Here is a 12,170-nt window from a genome sequence, read left to right on the forward strand (position 1 = left end):
CAGCAAAATATATATATATGTATAAAAATAAATCATAAAATAAAATATATATATATGTATAAAAATAAATCATAAAATAATATATATATATATATGTATAAAAATAAATCATAAAATAAAATATATATATATGTATAAAAATAAATCATAAAATAAAATATATATATATGTATAAAAATAAATCATAAAATAATATATATATATATGTATAAAAATAAATCATAAAATAATATATATATATGTATAAAAATAAATCATAAAATAAAATATAGATTTTTACTGTTCCTCCTTTTTTCCCCTCTATTGGTTATTTTTTTCCAAAAGGAAGTGATCTCCATTGAAGTGGTCTCTATAAAGACAGGCGTTCCGTCCCTCTTATTGATAACACAGTGCCGAAATGGAGATTCAGTATCAGGGTTCTACGTATACACTGCACTGTATTAATCCTTTCCCCATGGGAAATCCTTTACAATACTTTCCATTTCTCTCCTGTTCTGCTTTGATTTGGGAGGCTTGCATGCCCGACTCTTAGTCTCCCATCAGAGTAATCATTGTGTAAATTACATAATACCTTTGACACAGCGGACTGCGAAGCTTTGTCATGAACTGTAACAGAATGACTGGGGGCACAATGAGCCAGTGTACTGTACAATGGATGGGTGACATTCTGTGACATTTCTTTAATGTGTTTTTTGTTTGGTTTAATGATTTCACATTTTTCACTAAAAGTTGTCAGCGTATTAGAGATTTGACAGAGAATTACACGGTCATGTACTTCCTATTATGACACTGGGATAAAACGTGTTTATTTTTTTCCAGCATAACTTTGCATTTATTAAGAATCAGAAGAAATATAGATTCGATTTATTGAACTGTTTGTTTGCCAGGGGAGAAAGCATATGTTTCAGTCATTCATAGTTATGTGTATGTGTAATGTATGTTGGAAAATGCATGTATATGTGAGGGGTGCATGTATTATAAACTAGGCCATTTGTAACGTGTGATTGTGTGTACCTTATGTGCATAAGATACATAATTTATACACTCACCTTTCAAGTTCTGGAGATGACTAGAAGTCACTGACTGACGTGAATTCCAGATGCACTTTATGGGCCAGTAAAAATTCTATGGCATTTTCACTTAATTAACAATTCTGTTAATTAAGCAGCGGAACTACCATTAACTTCAAATATAAATTAATAGTTTAATTGCCTCCATGTCTCTATTTTTGCTCTCTCCCTTCACCAGTCCCTCTCCCCCCCCACCTCCCCCTTCCTTTAATGCAGGACCTTTTCCTGTCTTCCTACAACTATTTGCTCTTTTTCTTTCGCACTCTCCTTAAGGTAGTTTAATTTAGGGAGGTAATGCATTCTTAGCTCCTCAACTCTTGTTTACCGATTGTATTGCATTGACAACAAAGGTCAATACACCCCGGTGGTCCTGTGCAGAGAGCACACATTGTTTGTCCCTCAATTCCCGGTGGGATAAATAAAATAAACCAGTCCAGAAAGACATAAAATAACTAGTGGAGTGCACCAAAACATCTACAAGGAATGAATTAAGCACAGAGAGCTGTATGTGGGAGCAGGAGGTCCAGGTTACTTTCCTCTTGGCAGTGAAATTGCTAGTCCACTCAAGGGAGATCAGTATATGAGATCTTCCAAAACCAACAGATGTTTCCCTTCTCCTATCATTGACCTTTGCAGGCAGAGGGAAGAGGATGCATAGAAAGCCCTGCCATATGTCAGAAACATGTATGTCCTAAACAACTCCTAATCGGAAGCCTCCTAACACAACCCTGAGTCCTTCTGACACTACTCCATTACCAAACTACACTCTCATCCTAAATTACTAACCCATCTGTAAATCCCACAACTCACTTACATAGGTGGAGTCCTTTTTTTACACTGCACATTTTTGGAGGGCAGCTTTGTGAACTGTGATCATCAGACTGCTATTTCATTATTATGTTATCCTATCTTTTTAAAGGTTACATTTTCATTGTATTTGGCTGTAATCGCCACTAGTTGATCATTTTCCCATTGCCCATTCCTTGCATTCTCAAAACTCACTCTCATTCTTGCTAATTTTTAATAGTATTCTCCTCTTTTCTTATAGCTACCTCTAATTACAAATACCAGCAATATCTACCCCTACATGTATATAGTGTTTACAGGTCACATGTACAGTATACATACATGTAGCAGCAGAGGGTGGGCAATGGTTAGTGGTCTCTGTGGAATAGGTACCTCTAAGCAGTTGTAAATGCATTCACAAGGGATGATTTCAATAACATTCATATCAATACAGGTTGCACCAATGTGACACAAACTGTTTACTCTCCTTGTCATTGTAAAATATTCAAGCAACTCTTGCCAATAATCGTGCTTTAAAAAAAAAAAAAATCACATAAAGAACATTACTGTTGTTGCCTGGGAGATTGTCTGTCGCAGTATGTAAATCCCCCATACTGTCCACATGTGAGATGTTTGTTATGCAGATTAGCGTGACAGTCAATCTGTTCACGGCTTCTACTGTCTCCTAATGTAGGTCACTTCTAATAATACATAGAAGTCTATTCTAATAAATGTTACAGGCTATTCACGACTGCAAGAGCTACAGCAGACATCCTTCCCCCAGTTCTAACTTTCACTGGTGTCAACATGCAGTGAGTGCAGCCGTGAAAATGCGGTCTGTCTATTTGGCTACAGAGTCCTAACATAAGTAACTAAAGACAGGTACACACCGGGGGGCATAAGATATATGTTTCCAAGGGTATAAATAACAAAGATGATCAAACTTATTATATCACAAGATCATGGAGACAGTAGGCTAGCCGAGCCAGAGTAACTGACTGTCAGGACGATACTGTGGCCTAACACGCAGAACAAAGTAAAACATATACTAAAACAAGTTAAACGTATTACCGGGCCTTAGAATTGCCGGATTTAATGTAGAAAGAACAGTTAGTAACAAGCCAAGGCCAGGGACACAGACATAAGCGTAAACGAATAGACAAAGCCAAAAGGTCAAGGATACCAGAAATATGGATAGACAGAAACAAGCCAAGATCTAATAACCAGAAGACAAACTCAAAAAATGTGCTCCAGGGAACTAGCTAGTGGAAACCACAGCAAGGCAATGAAAACAAGCAGGTTTGGGTTTAAATAACCCTAACACCCTGCTGATTGGTCCAAATGGGTTCTATGACCCCAAATTGTGTGTGTGTGTGTGTGTCAATAGCGTGACAATGCATGCATGTTTACATTATGATTGATGTTTTATGGGGCGACGCTATAAATAGGGCGGTAGTGCTGCCACCGGCATCCTTTCGATGCTGGAACGGGGTTGCTGCAGCAGATGCAGCTCAGGTGGAGAGTCACTGTAAACTAGGTGAGTAGCTTTCCCCTCCAGCAGGGTGACCGCACTGCAATCACATGGTGGTGCCGAGTGGGCACCGCTACACAGACTAGCTTACTCTTGTGGTTATGGTGCCAGGAGTGTCCTGGTACACTCACAGTGTAAGGAATAAAACATTTTTTGAACAGTTTAAATTCGTATATGGGATCCGCTGCTATGCCTATCAGCTGATGCTCTCAGTCAGTTAGCTAAGTCCTGTGTTGGGGAACAGCTCTATCGACAATGGTATGGGAGTCAGTGACCAGTGCCCATGGGACCTCTGGTAAGTAGTCAAACTGCTCAAAAACAGTTTGTCTCCTTTGGGGGACAGAGTACTGCTGGGAGTGTTCCTTTCATAGGAAGATTAAATGTTTACATTCATATGAAGGCCATTGTTTCAAAGACCACTGGGATCGAGGGAGATGGACTCAACCTTTTAAGATGACAGGGACATTGAATTAACCCAACACTTAGTAAAGTGCTCTACATACAAAAACAATTTTTGCATAGAAAGATAAAGTGAGTGAACTTCAAAAGCCTCTCTGATTTTACAAACTGAGGGAAATAGAAAATTAAACACATTTTTTTAATATAAAGGATATAGTCATTCATTAATAAGATAAGAATTAAAAGGCAAGCAAGTATATGTTTATCATTGAATATGTGATCATTTTTTACATTTTTAAATATGGCATTTCCCCTGTATAATGCTCTGAGGTTTCTTTTCTCTAAACAATGAGATATGGTTTATTTTGAACTGATTATAAATATCCAGGATAAAAACTTTGTTAATCAAGAAAATACAGAGGCTTTTTCCCACTAAGAGCAGCATTGGCATACTAACAATTTTTATACATATATCACTACCTATATTATTCAGATAAATGTAACTAGAAAGTGTTTTGTATAGTATTTACATTTTAAACACATTAGGTGATAAGCTCAAAGGCTGCCTATATGTGACACATGTACCCTTTTTTATTTCCGATATATACTTTAAGTGCGATTGATTATTCAAATTATTTCTTAATTTGCATTCCGACATTTTAATGTGGCTTAAATACTTAAAATTTGATTATTACAAGCAATTGTGAATAAGCCCGGCTTGGGGTCTGTTTTCTGTACAGCGAGCAATTTCGCATTGTCAAATGCCTAGAAAATTTTAACTAAAAATAGCGGAAATGTAAAAATATTAGCCATTCTTTTTTTTTTTTTCTAAATCTGCTATTTTGCTCTTAATTTTGCAAGTCAATTCTAAGCTTATCATATCTCCCGGGTTAACCCCTTCATGACTGATAGCGTACCAAGATCATTATATGTCATCATTATATACTTGGATTTACCTAGCACGTGTTACGAAGAGGTTAATGAATACATTTCCGTGGTCTGCCTTTGATTTATATGATTTTTATAACTGATAGTCTCAGAATAAAATGGATAAAGGGCAAGGTAGGATGGAAACTGCAGAATAAGCAAGAAAAAAAAATGATTTTTCCTGACTGTGAATAATAAACAACACTAGCAAAAGATAAAAAATACTGAATTAATTCACTTTTGGGTAAACCAAAATGAAATGCAGATATTTTCTGAAAAAGCAAATGTATTTCCTTTCCGGTGAAAATTAGCACTTGTTCTATCTATAAAAATACATCTTAGAAGAATTGAGCATTTAAGCTGCAAAATTATATCATGGCTCTAAAAAACTCAACATGACAAAACTAGCAAACAAGTCAACAGATCACAACACAGCATTCTAATATTAAATTAATGAAAAATGTCACAAGAATTCCGGACACAAGAGCAGGACCTTCAACGTCACAGATGACTGATTGGCAGGAACAATCAACAATAGGTTTTAGATGTAATATCTGGAAATTCTCGATTTCTACTGATTACAAACATTCTCTCTCATGTTTTCATCACTGATTAGCTATGGGTTGCCGGTCAAATGCTAACAAATTTTAGACCAGTTTAGAAAAATATACCATTGATCTTTTTGAAAATCTTTCCCAAATCAGCCATTTCTGAGTAAATTTTGCAAGTCTGTCCTCATCTCATGCCAGTTCACAATTTATTGACTAGACCCGTACCAGTAAAGCAATATCTGATTATTTCCTCTATAGAAATATGTTGCACACCATTGAAGTTCGCCCTTGATGTCGGATTTTCTTTACAAACCTTGCCTCTCAATTCACGAGTTCAGCTCCTTTATTCTCTCAGTAAGCCGCAGAAAGACATGTTTTTGTTTTCTCTTGCACAGAATGAAGCCTTACGCAGGTGATACTATCAGATCAAACCAGGGGCAAAGTACACTTCTGTAGTATGCATTAATTACTACTGTCAGCTGAATAAAGCTATAATGCTGTGTTGAAACATTTACAGGAAGTAGCGACAGCTGGGAAGATGCGAAGAGTAAACTGCTTTGCAAACTCTAATCCAAAGACATTCACGGAGTAATCTTTCGGGAGTTGTGGAATCCTCAATTACCCAAGAATCGCAATCATCATGTCTTGAGGTTCATGTCAGTTGGAGTTCAACAAAATTTGGACAGTTATCCGTGGACTACATCTGGACTAATGCTTAATAAAGAGGTCATATAATGCTATTTCTAAATTTTTACATTTAAAATATTTATTAAATAAAATATGTTTTACTAGAGTGGTGTATTCTAGCTTCACGTAGTTCATTGTTTGGTTGGACGAAACATTTTTTTTTAAGTTAGAGTATTTTTGCACTTTATAACATGCTGGTGTCTGCGATTTGAAGAGAAACTTCCACTTCAGAGATAATAACACTTTCTAATTATTAACCAAAAGTAGAAATTCGTTCTGCTTTAGAAAAAAATGTAATTTGCTGTTTTTCTTTTTTCGTTTGCGTAGAGTACCAAACACAGTCTATTATTATTTGTAAGCAACTCCCATTTATTTGAGTATGTATAGAAAAGATACTATAACCCAGGAGGACATAGGTAAGAGATACGTCGTCTCGACAGAGAAAATGACTGTGCTGTCATATGGAGTTGCTGTGAAAAGATGGTTGTGCTGACCACATGGAGAAGCTGCAGGAAGATGTCCATGATGTAACACAGAGATGCTATAGGAACATGGCTGTGTTGTCACATGGGGATCTTGTAGGAAGATGGCTGTGCTTTCGCATGGAAGATGGCTGTGCTTTCTCATGGGGATCCTGTAGGAAGATGGCTGTGCTTTCACATGGAAGATGGCTGTGCTTTCACATGGGGATCCTGTAGGAAGATGGCTGTGCTTTCACATGGAAGATGGCTGTGCTTTTACATGGGGATCCTGTAGGAAGATGGCTGTGCTTTCACATGGAAGATGGCTGTGCTTTCACATGGGGATCCTGTAGGAAGATGGCTGTGCTTTCACATGGAAGATGGCTGTGCTTTCACATGGAAGATGGCTGTGCTTTCACATGGGGATCCTGTAGGAAGATGGCTGTGCTTTCACATGGGGACCCTTAGGAGGTTGGCTGTTATACCACATGGGAATGCTGTTGGAAGACGGCCATGTTCTCACTAAGATTATGATCATAAGGAGTTGCTGTGCCAGGGGGCTAGTTACACCCCCGGCATGTGTGGCTTAGGTAGCCCAGCACTCTATTCTAAAATGCCAAATGTCAGTTCTGTGCAAAATTTCAATATGCCCGGCGATGGATTACATATGTTTCCAAGTCTTCATTGCAGGTTTGAAAGGGGGATGCCTAGCCTGTAATGCCCAATTGGTCGTTTTCAGTTTAAAAATGTATGTCTTGAAAAGGATTATAGTAACCCTTAACGCTTTACATACTTTCATGTATTTAACAGGGATGATTACAAGCTTACAAAACCAATTTCCTCAAATAAAAGCCCATGCCACCAATTTAATGTCTGCAAATGTTCAGCTAATGACAATGATGGAATGGGGGGAGGGAGAAATACTCCATCCAAGAAGTCAGGCAGGCATTTATGATTGGCAAACAATATGGACTGAATGAGTCACCACCCCACCAAATGCATGGAATAATGTTGTTTATATGAATCTGTGTATCTATTTCCACCTTTTTTATGATGAATGTAGTACATGTTCATTTTTTGTAATATAAATACTGTTTTGTTTTTAAACAAAATTAGACTGGAAATTGTTTAAAAATCTAATTTGCATGGGCTATGAAACGGCTACCCAGGTGAGGGTATCAGCCGTTGGAGACGTCCTTTTTCCCGGCAAGCTGCTGTATAGTAATGAAGTTGGTTATTCCCATCCACAAGATCCAAGAGGAGAGTCAGGTTCAGCTGTTAAAAAGTAAAGCAATAATGCAGTAAAAATCCCCTTCCAAGAACAAGACGAGGCTACGTTTTGAAGGGTCAAGAAGAACTCAGGTTTAATGACAGGGATTCTCCTTTTATGCAGTGCTCCCATGCAAGGGAGACGCCCACAACCAATTAGACGTTAACCAATAAAACAGTGGTTACAACCCACATATTCCCTCCCCTCTGCTTGGGAGATAATTGAGTTTCTTACTGTATCTCCTCAATTATCTCCAAGCTAAAACTTTTTTATGCATTTTTATAACTTCCCCATTTTACATGGTACATAAATAAAATGTACATTTTTTTATGAACAACATAAATTGTGAAACAACATATTCAAAATTCGTGAGAATCCGTCCAGTGGTTCCAGAGATATTAAAAAGTCTCTTTGGACCGACAGCACGCCTGTTTGCATGCCCAAAAACAGTTCCACAGATTCAGGCTGTGCGGTCAGTCTATTTCTGCCTTGAAAATAGCAAAGTCCCATCCGAAGGCGGCGTTCGAATCGTCGAACTCACTTCGACTTTTGTCGAAGTGTCGAAGTGTAACCGAGGCGCGTTTTAGCAGTGTTCCATAGTCTAATGTAGGTCCATTTTACGCCAAAATGACAAAGTCCCGGTCGAACGGGTGTTCGAATCTTCGAACGGGACTTAGCCTCCAGCCGCAGTGTCGAAGGGTAGGGGAAGGTATAGGTCACCGCGTTCGACTGGATTAAAATGGCCACCGCCACGTGTTCGACTGTCTAATGGCGGCCACTTCGACGACTTCGACACTTGAACCTCGGCACTTCAACGGCTTCGGCACTTCGACTACATTCAAAGTGCCAGTTTAAAAGTACAAACCCTTTCTTTGTGCAACACAGTTAATGGCCCAGAAACGGTCTTTTTTGTGGATAATGGTAAAATCAAACAAAGGTAAGGTACTGTTACAGGCTACAATAGAAAATAATGTTTACTTTGAGTTTTCTTCACCTCCCCATTCAGTTATACTCTGATAATGTTTATAACTACCCCCCTTATATAATTTTCCTATCAATGCAAAACAATACATAAGAAATATATTCATTGAAACACAGACATATAGCCAAGTTTAAAAAAAATCCTTTCTAATAGAATTATGTACATATTTCTAACTTCTATTGTGGCATCAATCTTAAAATGTATTATGAAAGTCACTTATTAGTGAGCAGAGCCTAGGACAGACAGACAGACAGACAGACAGACAGACAGACAGAAAGAAAGAAAGAAAGAAAGAAAGAAAGAAAGAAAGAAACAATTGTGACAGTTGTATGAGGGCAACGAGATCTTTATTGTCAATTAATCTTGCCCTTTACCTAAAATGGCTGGGTTATTTACTGGTGAAAATTGTTTGATATTTAAAGAGAATTCAGAGTGGATTTCACATTTTAGACCAAAATAGCTAAACTGAAAATATTAGTTACAATTTTTCAAAATTCAGCTATTTACGCCTTAAATTTGAAATTCACTTTGAATCCCAGACAATTCACACTACATAACCGTGTGAATGCATTTTTAAATATTTTGATATTTTATACCTTGTTCCACAAACATATATTTTTATCTCTGTACTATAAAGAGAACGTGAATTTTTTCCAAATATGAGATAGCTCAGTGAGTTAGTATACCAAATGTCAAACCTACTCCATTCTAATGTTCAATTCCGTGTCTGTTACTATCAGAATCAATTTATCTTGTCAAACTTCAAATACTAAAATTATGGAATTCGATACTTCTATAATTTTCACTAGTATTTAAAATCGGTGCCATGGCTTTGGGACCCCATTCTACACCAACATCAAAATGGGAGGACTTAAAATATGTCAATGTTTTTGATGGATCCTCTTGTTGATTGGGCAAAAGAAGCCACGAAGATGCACTAGAGAGGCAAAGTTTAAATGTTTTTTTTTAATTCCAAGGTTAATATAATTAGTATCATTGAGTTGACAGAAAATATCACCTTTATGATATTCGTGGAAATCAATCATTACTACCTACATTTAAAAGCTTAGCTTGCTTGATTGACCTAACTCATAACCCATAAACTCAACTAAAAATCTATAGCTGTTAACGTTCTTTTAACCAATCCAGTACCAGAGGTGTGCCACATACATGTGCTGGTCATGTCTCTGGCACCCAAAGGGTTAAATACCACATTTTGAGAGTCAGAAAGAACCTCAATATGTATTGCAATCTGAGGCCTATCAGTGTTTTTTTTTTTTTTAGCTACAAACAATTTCTAACTTGAATGATTAAAATCGGACAACACAATTATAATGCCACAAATCTTGACAGCCTGAAAAACAAACCCTTTATGGAAAGTGCAAATCAATTGGTGGGATTTTTTAAATAGAAAGGTAATTGGGATCAAATCATCAATTAGAACTCAACAGAAAAGTGTGGAAGATCAAAGCTTGAATTGATATAGAGCACATGGTATATTATTGAGCCAAAGATCAGAATGTCTGTGAAGACAATGTGTTTGATTAACAGTTAATTTAAAGCATTTGTAAGACTAATTGCAAAAAAATCCAATACTAACTCTACTCATTAAGCATCCATTGTGTGGAGCGCGAAGTGCTAAGCCATTATGAGCTTGATTTACTCGATTCTGATGAGTTTATTTTTGGTGTCACAGCAAAGTTATGTCAAAACTGTTATTTACTAACTTGCCTAACTTTGTTGTTTGCAAATTATTAAAAAGCTATGTAACAAATTGCAACACCACTTCCTATTCATGAAATGGCATTTCTGGTGAATGGGCTCAAAAAAATCACTTTTAATGGCATAAATGTTCAGTCTAGTGAGACCAAGCATAGATTCTCACTAGGTGACATGGGGATAAAATGAACCCTTTCAATAGGACAGCTAACAGGACCGCTACTCTACTCTAAACTATGTTCTCCATACTGAGCATGTAATGTAATGTAATCTAATCAGCTCTCTCACTAAGACTCGGCCATGTCTGTCCTTTGTAAATACGTAACTAAAATAAGAAAACTCTCTTAGAATCCCCTAGAAAATAAGATTGGCCCAAAAAGTTACCTGCCCTCTTTTCCCTCCACTCTTTTTTCTCTCTTTTGTTTTTTGGGTGGAGGGGACTCCGCTTTTTTATTAGCGAGAGTCAATAGGGTGTCTCATATGACATGCTTGTGACGGAGCTCCTTGTACCATGGCTGGGTACCTGTGCCAAGGTTGCTTCCAAGCAGGGAAAAACCTGGAACACTTTTGTCCCAGTCGCCGCAGCTTAAATGGGGTCTTTCCACCCTGGATCAGTATACAATGATATAGCTGTATAGCAGTCTCACCCAAACACTAGCCAAGACTTAGGGTAGGGTGAAGTAGAACTGACTTTATTGAACACAACACAGGTATTTCATAGGCACATTCTCCACAGGAAGTCACCAGTTAAAACAATGTAAGTCCCTGCCTAGAATCTTGGTGTCCAGGACATAATTAGTTTAAGTCACAATTATTTAATGACCTGCTGGACACCAAGAAGCGTTGCACAATAACAGTTTCCCAATCACGCAATAACCCAATTAACTTCCATTCTGTTCTAGATAAACATAAATACATTGCTGTGTTTACAAGACAGGGTGGGGACGGACAATAACAAGGGCTGAGGACCACATTTTTTTTATTTAAGGGCATTGCAGTACAGCCAGGTTGAACTAGCCTGGAAGTGTCTCTGGTACCATGGAAAAACACCCTTCTAAAAAAACAACAAAGAAAATGGAGGGAAAAACACACACCCTGCACCTATATTGGGCACAGGTTGACTACAACATAATATTAATCAAAGGACCTACATAAAGTGTCCGTCTTCAGCCCCCGGTGATGGTGACTACTGTCACAATGCTAAGGCCTCGTAGTTCTTGGTATATTATCTTTTATTAATAGTTGTCACTTTTGATATCATTAAATGAAGATACAATGTAAATTAGTATACACTTTATGTAAAGGGTGATTATGCCTCTGGTTAAATATGTACCTGTATATTATTTTGTATACTTTGTGTTCTAATGTATTGTAAACACTGTGGTATCGACGTCCTGTTTATATTTTTACACTAAGCATTGCATATCCAGTACCAGCCTGAAACGCCAGCTTTGCAAATGAACATTACTTGGATAAAGAATCCCTGCATTGGCAGGTTTCCTCTTGGCTTCTGAGCAAAGTTCACGAACCTTGGTGTTAAAGCACGGAAACTGGTAGGAAAACATATTTAATTGCGATAGTAAGTATAAGCTCCACTATAGCCAATTTAGCAAACAATGTCAAGTATTTATACCAGGATGACACTTTATATCAGATAGCACAGCTTAGTAAGGATATTAATATTAGCAAAATTCACATTTGAAATCAAACAACAATATTTGCTGGAATACAAGCGCAATAATGATTTACTATCTATAGTGAACTAAATATCAGAATATCAAACATTT

The 12,170-nt window shown here is 37.2% G+C and overlaps 1 protein-coding gene across 2 annotated transcripts in view; it reads right to left on the reverse strand.

The window, feature by feature from the left end:
- DAB1 (DAB adaptor protein 1) overlaps positions 1-12,170 on the reverse strand; it is a 626,843-nt gene that overhangs the window by 192,497 nt on the left and 422,176 nt on the right. The gene's annotated exons all lie outside the window — the stretch shown is intronic.

The sequence above is a fragment of the Pelobates fuscus genome, chromosome 7 (genome assembly GCF_036172605.1).
Source record: "Pelobates fuscus isolate aPelFus1 chromosome 7, aPelFus1.pri, whole genome shotgun sequence".
Classification (NCBI taxonomy): Eukaryota; Metazoa; Chordata; class Amphibia; order Anura; family Pelobatidae; genus Pelobates; species Pelobates fuscus.